The sequence below is a fragment of the Oreochromis aureus genome, linkage group 3 (genome assembly GCF_013358895.1).
Source record: "Oreochromis aureus strain Israel breed Guangdong linkage group 3, ZZ_aureus, whole genome shotgun sequence".
Classification (NCBI taxonomy): Eukaryota; Metazoa; Chordata; class Actinopteri; order Cichliformes; family Cichlidae; genus Oreochromis; species Oreochromis aureus.
The window spans coordinates 125376733-125388591 of NC_052944.1; the positions used below are offsets into that span (position 1 = coordinate 125376733).

Genomic DNA, 11859 nt, shown 5'->3' on the forward strand with positions numbered 1-11859 from the left:
GGGAGTCCGCTGTTGAGTTTTGGACGAAATGCATTCTGGGATATATAGCTGTCCCAAGTCCACACCGATGCATGCTCGATAAAACGGGCGGATCGAGAACACATCCGGGACTTTTTCGCGTTCTCGGCTTGATGCGTGCTTCAATTGAACAGTACTTGGTCTCCGACTGATGACGTATCACGAGTACACGAACGCATAAATGCGCACAAATGCGCGCATATTGATAAACGCCCCGTGTTTGACATGAACACGTCAGCACTGCTATCAGTGAGCCTAACGACAGCCGTTAGCATCATTTCAGTGTTTCAGTCATTTAAAAACACTTCCTGTCACTGTGGTGGTTCCAGTGACATCATGCAGTTTGTGTTTTGACCTCCAGAGGGCGACAAATCAGCACAGACAGAGAGCTCCATTCAAACTTTGCTGCCATCAGTAAGAATTCTTCAAATATAATCATCAGTGTTTGAGCAGTTATGATATCAGGGACAATCTAGACATGTGTGACAATACTGAACATGTCACATGACACACCTTAAACATCATGCGATCCACTCTCAGTCTGCACTTTCATCCATGACTTCAACAGGTTGAAATGAGCTTTAAAGAAACATCAGTTCAGTGTTGAAATATAAAAACTCTGCAGGAAGAAGAACAACAAAGCGATGACACATGTTTGTGTTTCAAACAGGAAATCCAACAGAAAAAAATCACAGCCTGCCAGAGGTTTAGACGTTTCTGAGGTGCACCTGAACGCAGCACACAGTGTTTCAATGCCCCTGGTTGTCCTCAAACGCCTCTTTGGGTGTTTCCTTCCTGCTCAAAGTTTACTTTCACTTCCTGAACTTCGTGGAGTGGAGCTTGTTGTTGGTGTGTGAAGAAACTGTAAGTTTGCTTTGTTTCCTCCTTTAACAGTTTGTCTTTAGGAACTTTACTGTTTGTTCAGCTCATGTTTGATTTCTTCACACAACAAACTGTGTGTGTTTATTTCCGGTCTCTCCATTAAAGTCAGTGTGTAATGTTTTCCTGGCTAACATCAGCTGTGTGCAGCTTAGTTCAGCACAAATCTGCCGCTCTACAGTTCACGGTAACGGACTCACAGCTGGACCAACGAGGCCGAGTGTGTCCGCCACTCTGAGCTACGTTGGTGTTTGTGTACTTGTAGTTTGTACTTTGTGAGCTCACTCAGAGTCCACAGAGGACGCAGCGTACGTGATGACGTCACAGCCCTTTACCTCCTTTACTGTCACTGTGATTAATATTTACACGAGACCAGTAGCGGTTTTAGATACGGGCGACACGGGCGGTTGCCCGGGGCGGCATCATGGGCATCGGCAAAAAAATAATAATAAAATGCGAAGATTGGTGACAGTACTTGGAACCATAAGGCAACAAAAAACTGAGAAATAAACAAGACTCTGCCTGTGAATCACTCTTTGCTTCTCTTCTTCTTTCCATCCCCTCATCTCATCTATCACTCTCCACTTGCTGTCCATCTGAGAACAAGTCACAACTAGCTATTGCAATAAACTATTATTTAATTATCCACACTTAACAGCTCTTACACTTAATCTATAATAAAATGATGACAGAAAAATGTTATAGAAGCAAAACATTTCAGTTGTGCTTATTATTATTTTTATACTGGAATACCTCTCCAACAACTCGTACATGTGTTAATGTTACCTGTGCTCTTTGTAATCCAGCTGCTGAGAGATTCACTGCCTTTCTCGCCTCACACAGCTCCTACTGTTTCCTTCTCATTCCTTCCCAGCCATGTCTGGACAATATTATATCATGAGTAATAATGTAAAAAATCCATATACATAAAACACACACATGCATGCACACACAGTGACATTTTGCTGTGTAAAAAAAAAAAAAAAAATTACTCGTATTCATGCTGCCCCGACATGATGCCATATTGGGACAGGCATAGCCACCAATCCTTTTTCTATCGCCCATTTGCTGGGAGTAAGGGCGCCCTCCGTTTGCGAGGTGCGCCTGCTGCTTGCGGCACAGGGAGGAGAGGGCAGGGCGGCGGGGGGATTCTCTGGCTGGCTGGAGCAGCATCTAATAACCAACTCGCAAAATAAAACAAAATAAAAACAAAACAACAAACACGAAAACAGCAGACATCATGATACAGACTTATAATTTGCACCAATGTTTTTTCGAAATTCTATACGCGAAAAGTGAGCGCGAGAGCCCTCGGTGCGCCTGCTCGCTGCTGAAGTCAAAGTTAGCTTTATTGTCATCTCCGCTACATACAGTCCAGTATATATAGAGACGAGACGATGAGGCTCCAGTTACAGCAGTGCAAATAAACAAACAATATACTGTATATAAGAAGAGTAAGAAAATAAATATACACTTTAGGACTCGGGGTAAAGGGATCAATAACAATGTAAAATTTATAATTTACAGTTTGATGATTTAAAAGTCTCACACACAACCCGTCGAAAGGGGAGGAGGCCTGGCTGCTTCCAAATAGAGCACATTTCATTCATAATGTTGTAAATCCAAGCCCATTATGTATTCATGATCTGAATACTGGGTTGTCCGAAATCCCAGAAATAAACCCTAGACAAAGTAAATCTGTGAACTAAGGTGTAGGTCTGTTAGGTTATGTTGTGGTGATCCTCGGGTTGGGGGATGTGTGTTCATACTGGAGTGCAAAATTAAAACCAATGGAAGATGGACAAGAAAAGTTCAAAGCCATCAGGTGCTCAGTTTAGAAAAAAGAGAAAAGAAGAGGAGGAGAAACGAGCAAAAGATACAGGTAAGCAGATGTGTCATTGGATAACGGCAGGTCATCCTGAAACAATCAGAATACTTTATAATCCCTAAGGAAATTATGTGGGTTACAGCTGCTCCAAGAAGAAATGGTAAAAATAGTAACAGTAACAGACTAAACTCCAAACAATACATTGTGTTACAGATTTTACCCATTTAAGAAATAGCACTAATATATACAGATCACTGAATTATAAATATCAAGGATTAACAGAGGGGATTATAAATAAATATCAAGAAAATTGACAAGAATATTACAGAGTAGAAAAGAGTGTGTGTAAAAAGGATGTAACTATTGCAGTGTTTACAGTGTGTTAGATGGAGAAGTTGTACAGGGAGATGGCCACAGGTTTTTGGACTGTGTTCAGCATAATATTAATTAGCAGTTTTGTCCTGTTCTCATTTTATGACGAATTATGATGGCTGTTTGGTAGCCATTTGCATACTATGCATACTCTCTCTCTTTTCATATATGTGTGTGTGTGTGTGTGTGTGTGTTTTTCTCTGGTGAAATTCAGTATCATTCCGACAACAGTTTTATGTTAATCTACAATCCTTAATATGTTTTACGTGTGTGTGTGTGTGTGTGGGTGGGGGGGGGTGGGGCGCCAGAGGGAGTGTTCGCCCGGGGCGCCAAACAGGCTAGGACCGCCACTGCACGAGACACCTGACAGCATGTTAACGCTAAGCTAAAGCTAAGTTAACGCTAATCTAGCCAAGAGCCCAGAATGACGTTAAAGCTGAGTAAATACTGACCCCAGACCAGCACCGTGATAAAGTGAGCTGCTGCTGCTGAACTTGAACAGGTAACACAGTGATGAGCAGTCAGGCTGCAGGTTTCTACCTGTTCATGTTTCTACAGTAGAATCACTTTGAAGTGTCTTTGTGCTGTTTCATCTTTGATTTGTGTTCATAAACACTCAGAGAAACATCACGTGACCTCATCAGGATCTGTGTTGGTGTGTGGGGCTGTAGCCTCAGCTTTATGTTGTTAGATGGTCATTTGTTCATTTTACAGAGCAACATGAAAGTAATGTTATGAGGAGTAATGAAGTAACGTACTCCATTACTTTTAATCAAAGTGTTCTGTGTAATATGTGTAATAAAGACTTTTTTGAGTAATGACCAACACTGATCACAACAAAGAGGAAATGCCTCCAACATGCACAAACATTTGACCCACAACATGCAGTTAATGTGCACAAATGTCTTTGATATGGTGCTCAGTGATGGTGGTGACTGTCAGAGCAGAGCTACTGAGAATCAATAAGTAATATCAATGATGGAATCACTAAATTCTTATCATCCCTGTCAGTATCATACATGTGCTGTATAATGTGATAAATGTAGAGGTGCTGGCTGTTCTCTCACTCTGCTGTGTAGCTGTAAAGGACGCCTCCCTGCCTTTGTCTCATTCATGACCTTTAATAGTCTCTTCTAACATGCAGAGATCTGTATGATCTGTTTCATAGAGTCTAACCAGCCTGTACAGGTAACAACAACAGTCACTGCATCACTGACACACAAACTTCATCTCTGTCAATAAAAACATTCATACATGGAATAAAAACACATCAGTGGATCATTGCTGGAGCTGCCTGGACTTCAGTCTCCAGGATCTCAACCAACAGCATCGACATGCTGCTCCAGATGTTTGTGCTCCAGATGTTTGTGCTCCAGATGTTTGTGCTCCACATGTCTGTGCTCCTGGTGAAAAGGCTCTCATTTTCCTCCTTGAAATAACAGGATCAATGGTGGGTCAGCGACATGCTTTCTTTCCCTCTCAGGTTTAAATATCTGGGACTTTCCACTGTTTGGTTTTAGAACTGAAGAAGCTTCTCGGATGAAACGTCTTCCAGAAATTTAAAGAAGTCTCTCTTTTCTCTCCAAGCTCCTTAGATCACATGACCTGGATGATTGAGAACCTAAAGACATGTTGACCTGGTTTCGAGGTTACATGAAAGGTCAGAGGTCAGCGACTGTAACTCAGTTACTCCTGTTAGTTTGAACTGACTGAGTGTTTGTGGTTTACCTCTCAGACTAACTGAAGATGATGATGGAGGAAGAGGAGGACAGAGCAGAGTCTGCAGGATCCAGCTGTCCGTCTGTGACCAGTGACCGGTCCAAAGGTTATGATCCTCCAGACTTCAGTGGTGAACCTGGACCAACGAGGTCAGAGAGCTGAACTCACTGAGTAACAGAAATAATTCTGCACTGACATTATAATCAGTGTTGATTCTGGTTGATTTTCTGACTGTGTTTGTGAGCTGAGAGGAAATGAAAATGAATTTGTAACAAAAATCAGTTTTGTCCAGTTTTCCTGTAAAACGCTGAACTCTAATCTAAGAGGATGTTACTGACAGGAAACAGCTGCTTTATCTGCAGTCTGTGTGATCACAGCTGCTTCAATCATGTTTGTGTCTGCAGAGGTCAGAGGTCACAGTCTGCAGGGTCCAGTTGTCCATCTGTGAGGAGTGACCTGTCCAAAGATAAACCTCCATTCTTCAGTGCTGAACCTGGACCAGCGAGGTCAGAGAGCTGTGATGACTCCTTTACATGTTTGTGTTTCCTGGATAAATCTGACCTGAAACATCCTCAGATTGTTACAAAGATTCATTAAAAAGAAAACAATGAAAGAGAAAAGATCCAAATGTTAGACTTGGTCATTTGCTGTTTGAGGACAGTGATGCTCATATCTGTGGGGAAAGTGTGACCTGAGTGGGTTCATGTTTGTCTTTAAAGAGCTGCTCTGATTCTCTTTGTGTCTGATCTGTTAAACAGTCTGAGAGGTCACACAGAGACCCAGCAGCTAAAGCCTGGATCATACTGGCTGCTGTTACTCCATCAGGACAACACTGAACCACAGTGCTGTTCATGGAAATCAATCAATAAATTCAACTTTACACTGTATTACCAAAAGTACTGACTCGTCTGCCTTCACACACATGTAAACTTGAGTGACATCATACTCTGAATCCACAGCATTTAATATGATGTCAGCCAAGAGTTCAACATATAACAGCTTAAACTTTTCTACAAAGGTTTTTTCACAGGTTTAAAAGTGTTTACGGGAATTTTTAACGGTTCTTTCAGAAGCACATACAAAAACACAGGGAGCTTTTAGAGGCTAAATTCATATTTTAGTAGTGAAAGTGGCTTCGTGTGTGTGTGTGTGTGTGTGTGTGTGTGTCCATGGTTCCTCCACAGAGTGGACCAGCAGAGCTCAGAGGTTCCCAGTGGTCAGTCTGCCCAGCAGCATCAAACACAGCTGGACTCCATATTTATGGTCTGTACATGTACAACAACTACTTTTATTATTAATATTAATAATAATACATTTATTTATAGGTCCCTATCAGAACACCAAGGACTCTGTGGACTAAATGACCAAAAGGAAACAAACTTTGAAATCAGACGGTGCAAATGTGATAACAGGGAAACGTTTTAAACATCGAGGCTTTAAACAAAAACCAAAGTGAAACAGTTTGTAGTCGAGATCAGTGGGAATGAAGCTGAATAACGTTTTCTACAATAACTTTGTAAATGACACATATGATGGAAATTAGCAGCATTAGCACTTACTAATGATGTGAGTTGACACTCGGCTGTATTGAGACGACCACATTAGGTGGTCCTCAACTGTAATGGAAACCAGTGGATCCAGTTCAGTCGTGGCGACCTGTGGTGAGTCGATCTGAGCAGCTACTAATGGAAACGAAGCCGTAGATGTGTTTGTGCTTAATAACAATGAATCACAGGATTTTTACATTACTGTTAAAATCTCATGTTGTTTGTTAAAGTGTGCAGTTCAGGGTGTGTTACTAAAACTGTGGTTTGCTCACTTTCCAAAGACCCAGCCCCCATAAAAAGCAGCCAATCAGCTTCAAAGAGTTACACACCCACACATATCTATCAAGGTAACTCTGGTCTAACACACTTGGATTTAGCTTGAAGAATGTTCCTGTACGAGGACTGAAAATGATTTAAAAAGCAGCCAAAGAACAACTTTGACACACCTTCATAAAGCCCGCAGAGCTCTTAAAAAAGAAAAACTAGCTGAAAGTCTTGCTGCTCTTATGAAAAGTACAGAGAAATTATGGGTCGTTCAACACTTGTGATCAATATAAGAGTTTAAATAAATTTAAAGAATAACTCAAAATCCTACAATCATACTGAGAAAATCATCTACAGCTAACTATCATAGTGGATTTGTTTAAGACAGCTCCATCTGCTGGTGGCCCTCTGCAGGTGCATGAAAGGGGCGTGTTTATAGTGAATGTAGTAGAGAAAGTAAACCCCATGGGAAGGAGGAGGACTCTCAGCAGCTTCCAGCTCATATTCAGACATTTGACTTCTCACTGAAAGCAGCAGGTTTGAGTGTCTGTACCTTAATTAGAAGAGATAACATGGCCATAGTAATTAGAGTTGATTGAGCAATGCTGTCCTTGTAATGTAGTTTATGATTTTTATACATCTGTTTGTGGACAAGTCCAGTTTTTCTGTAGAGCCTCTCAAGTTGGTGACAGCAGTCAAAGTTCACGTGTAAACCAGAGCAGCAACTCAGGTCCAAATGGTCCACAGTGAGTGGGATCATCAGTGTGCTGCTATGTTAACATCCTGCAGGATGTGTTTGGTCAGAGAATGGATAGATCACTAAGTCATTGTTGAGTTTAGGGGGATGGTAGACAGTTGGAGCAGGTTCAGCCAGTTGACACACAAAAGATTAAAAATAACTGAAGGCAGGAGCAGACAGCTGTATGACTTTCCACCTCTCACATAGATTATTGTCCCTGGGCAGAGCCACAGGGCTGGTAGATGTAAACAAACCTGGAGGAGTGGATTTATTCACCTGAGAAAAGTCACAGAGTTGTGTCTTGATGCTCAATCATCCAGGTAAGTAAATCCCGAAAAGGTTGATTCTGTTCATCTGGATGTTTTCAGTGGGAGAAACGTTTCATCATCTTCAGGTGACTTCTTCAGTCTCAGCTGACTGCAGGTTTCTAATTTTATAAACAGGACATTTGTATAATGACTGAAACCAGCAGCACTGAAGGAACAATGGGCTGTGAGGTCAGTTCATTGATCACTGGTACGCATATTGTCAGGACCATTGATCAACAACCACTGATCAATGGTCATGAGTCCCATTCACAGAGAGTTGGGGAATGGCTGCAATCACAGCATTGTAAGATGGTGACAGATGTACCCTTAGGCCCCCTCCTCAATTCAGAGATGGTCTTTCCCTTTTCACATAAATGGCCTCCTTGACTCCGCCCTCAAACCAGTGTTCACATTTACTCAGGACCTTCTTGATGTGATGTTCTTCTGCTTACCTGGCTGCTGTGTCTGTGGGGATGGTGTTTGTTCTGTGTTGTAACGTCCTGATGACGCCCAGTTTGTGCTCCAGTGGATGATACTGATCTTAAATACTGATCTGTATGTGTAAACAGAGTGAACCTTTAAGACCAGCTGTCTGTACGATCAACTGAGTAGTGCTGGGCGATATGGAAAAAATATTTATCACGATATGAATTATTTTATATCATGATAACGATATATATCACGATATACCACCTGACCTGTGGTCATCTGGAAAGTATGCAGTCTGTAAACAGCGAGTGGAGAGGGTGCAGTCTTTGTTTTGTGTTACCGTAAAGCATGTCGCAAATCCGAGTGCACGTAAAGCAGCACCATGTTGCAAAACCACAAGACGGAGTTTCTTTGTGAAAAATATCTTTTTTTATTTATACTTTATTTTCTCTTGCATGAAGTTAAGAGTATGTATAGTGAGAAGACAACATTAATATATTTGCCACAGGCTATTTAACCCTTTAAGACCTACCATAGAACCAAGTCCGCCAGAGCTTATCTTTACATTTTACATGCTGTAGTGCCATTTGTGGGAGCATTTCAAGTTGCTATACATCAATACAACCATTATAGCCCAAATTTTAATAATATGTATGCATTAAGTCCATAGTAACTACATAAATTGCAAAAAAGTGCAATAAACTACAAAAAAATTGAAAATCGTTTTTGTTTTGTTTTTTACATATATTTCTAGTTAGAGAAATTTAAGAGGCTTATCCCTCAAAACTTTAAATACAAAAAGGTTTGAAAAAAATAGTTTCCAACCACGAGAAATTTATTTTGAGTGTCTTCACAGTTTTATTTTTGAGATACACTAATTTTTATATACTACAGGAAAAATGAAAATAAATATTATAATGCAAATTTGCAAAAAAAACAGCATGTGCATGAAAATAAACTATTTCCAACAGTGTAATTTGACTTCTAAGCATCCCAGAAACGATACAGAATAAAGTCAAACATGACTTTTAAAAACACCAATATAGGCTTTGAAGCTAAAAAATTACATTTTCCGCGAAAATGACGTCACCTCCGGTTTCGGACAGGTAATGGCGGACATGCGATAGTTTGCGCCGACTTATATTCCAAGTAGGAGGTGTTATGAACAGCTGATCGGATCGGCAAAGCGTGTTTCTGGAATATTATGTTTTTGTTGCTGCAAGTCTGGAATATTATGTTTTTGTTGCTGGAAGTGCTTTTTCTGCAATTTTTGCAAAGCTATATGTGGAAGGAAACCGTGACCTAGGGCAAGCTAATGGAATAAGATGTAAGTACAACTCCTACGGTTTCATATGCAAAACAAATTATTGCGCCACCTTACGTGGTTCCAGTTCTACAGGGATTTAAAAATAGTTAGGCAAAACGGAGTGTGCCTGCTCCGACCGGTTGTAAAGGGTTAATGATATATTTTATGTAATAATTTATAAAATTAGGGTTAGAAACGATAGAAGACAAATGGCACGATAGACACTTTTCTATCGTCCACACGATATATATCATCATATCGCCCAGCACTACAACTGAGTCACCTGAAACATCTCCAAATTTCTGGCTTCGATCATCAACCTGTTGATAGTTCAGCTCTGAACACCAGTGAAATGTTTCTCCCACTGAAATCACTGCATTCATATGAACAGAATCAACGTTTGGGATCATGGAGTTGTGGAGAATGTCTCAGTTAATCAGATAAAGTCAAACTTATAACTGGTGAAGAGGTCGTGGATGATATGCTCCTTGATCATAAAGAAGTGGATGTTGTGTAGACTGAAGTTCAGAGTGGTGGGTCATTCATAAAGTATTCTGTTCCAGCTGCTGGAGGACAACATCATCACTTTTGTGAAGAACGAGCTGAAGAAGATCCAGAAGGCTCTGAGTCCAAATAGGCCCCAGTGCTGGGAGTTTCAGAGGGAGGATGATGAGCAGAGGAGCAGCAGAGAGGCATTTGTGAAGATCACAGTGGACTTCCTGAGGAGAATGAAGCAGGAGGAGCTGGCTGACCGTCTGCAGAGACGTAAGAGGATTTATGTAAAGATTTAAGCTGCTAAATAAATGAGAGACTTGTGACACCAGTGTGTTCAGTCATTTCTCAGTGGGTCAGAAAATGTCATCAGCATTTTGCAAAATAGGATTGTTGAAGTTGTACTTTTATTATTATTATTCAGAACTTCCAGCTGAAGTTTGTCATCGTAACCTTAAATCTGCTCTGAAGAAGAAGTTCCAGTGTGTGTTTGAGGGGATCACTAAAGCAGGAAACCCAACCCTTCTGAATCAGATCTACACAGAGCTCTACATCACAGAGGGAGGGACTGCAGAGGTCAATGATGAACATGAGGTCAGACAGATTGAAACAGCATCCAGGAAACCAGACAGACCAGAAACAACAATCAGACAAGAAGACATCTTTAAAGCCTCACCTGGAAGAGATGAACCAATCAGAACAGTGCTGACAAAGGGAGTGGCTGGCATTGGGAAAACAGTCTTAACACAGAAATACACCCTGGACTGGGCTGAAGACAAAGCCAACCAGGACATCCAGTTCATATTTCCATTCACTTTCAGAGAGCTGAATGTGCTGAAAGAGGAAAAGTTCAGCTTGGTGGGACTTGTTCATCACTTTTTACTGAAACCAAAGAAGCAGGAATCTGCAGCTTTGAAGACTTCCAGGTTGTGTTCATCTTTGATGGTCTGGATGAGTGTCGACTTCCTCTGGACTTCCACAAAACTACAATCCTAACTGACCCTAGAAAGTCCACCTCAGTGGATGTGCTGCTGATAAACCTCATCAGGGGAAACTGCTTCCCTCTGCTCACCTCTGGATAACCACACGACCTGCAGCAGCCAATCAGATCCCTCCTGACTGTGTTGGCATGGTGACAGAGGTCAGAGGGTTCACTGACCCACAGAAGCAGGAGTACTTCAGGAAGAGATTCAGAGATGAGGAGCAGGCCAGCAGGATCATCTCCCACATCAAGACATCACGAAGCCTCCACATCATGTGCCACATCCCAGTCTTCTGCTGGATCACTGCTACAGTTCTGGAGGATGTGCTGGAAACCAGAGAGGGAGGACAGCTGCCCAAGACCCTGACTGACATGTACATCCACTTCCTGGTGGTTCAGGCCAAAGTGAAGAAGGTCAAGTATGATGGAGGAGCTGAGACAGATCCACACTGGAGTCCAGAGAGCAGGAAGATGATTGAGTCTCTGGGAAACCTGGCTTTTGATCAGCTGCAGAAAGGAAACCTGATCTTCTATGAATCAGACCTGACAGAGTGTGGCATCGATATCAGAGCAGCCTCAGTGTACTCAGGAGTGTCCACACAGATCTTTAAAGAGGAGAGAGGACTGTACCAGGACAAGGTGTTCTGCTTCATCCATCTGAGTGTTCAGGAGTTTCTGGCTGCTCTTCATGTCCATCTGACCTTCATCAACTCTGGACTCAATCTGCTGGAACAACAACAAACAACCTCAAAGAAATCTGAAACAAGAGAATCTGCAGAGAAACTCTTCTACCAGAGTGCTGTGAACAAGGCCTTACAGAGTCCAAATGGACACCTGGACTTGTTCCTCCGCTTCCTCCTGGGTCTTTCACTGCAGACCAATCAGACTCTCCTACGAGGCCTGCTGACACAGACAGGAAGTAGTTCACAGACCAATCAGGAAACAGTCCAGTACATCAAGAAGAAGCTCAGTGAGA

The 11859-nt window shown here is 41.7% G+C and overlaps 1 long non-coding RNA gene across 2 annotated transcripts; it reads left to right on the forward strand.

The window, feature by feature from the left end:
* Positions 1–773: 773 nt before the first annotated feature.
* LOC120439124 lies at positions 774–5439 on the forward strand. 2 transcript variants are annotated; one of them, XR_005612390.1, is made up of 3 exons: positions 774–882; positions 4833–4965; positions 5221–5439. It is a non-coding gene; the product is annotated as an uncharacterized LOC120439124 (long non-coding RNA). The 2 variants fall into 2 exon arrangements; XR_005612391.1 differs by lacking the exon at positions 774–882 and adding an exon at positions 3504–4757.
* The last annotated feature ends 6420 nt before the right edge of the window (positions 5440–11859 follow it).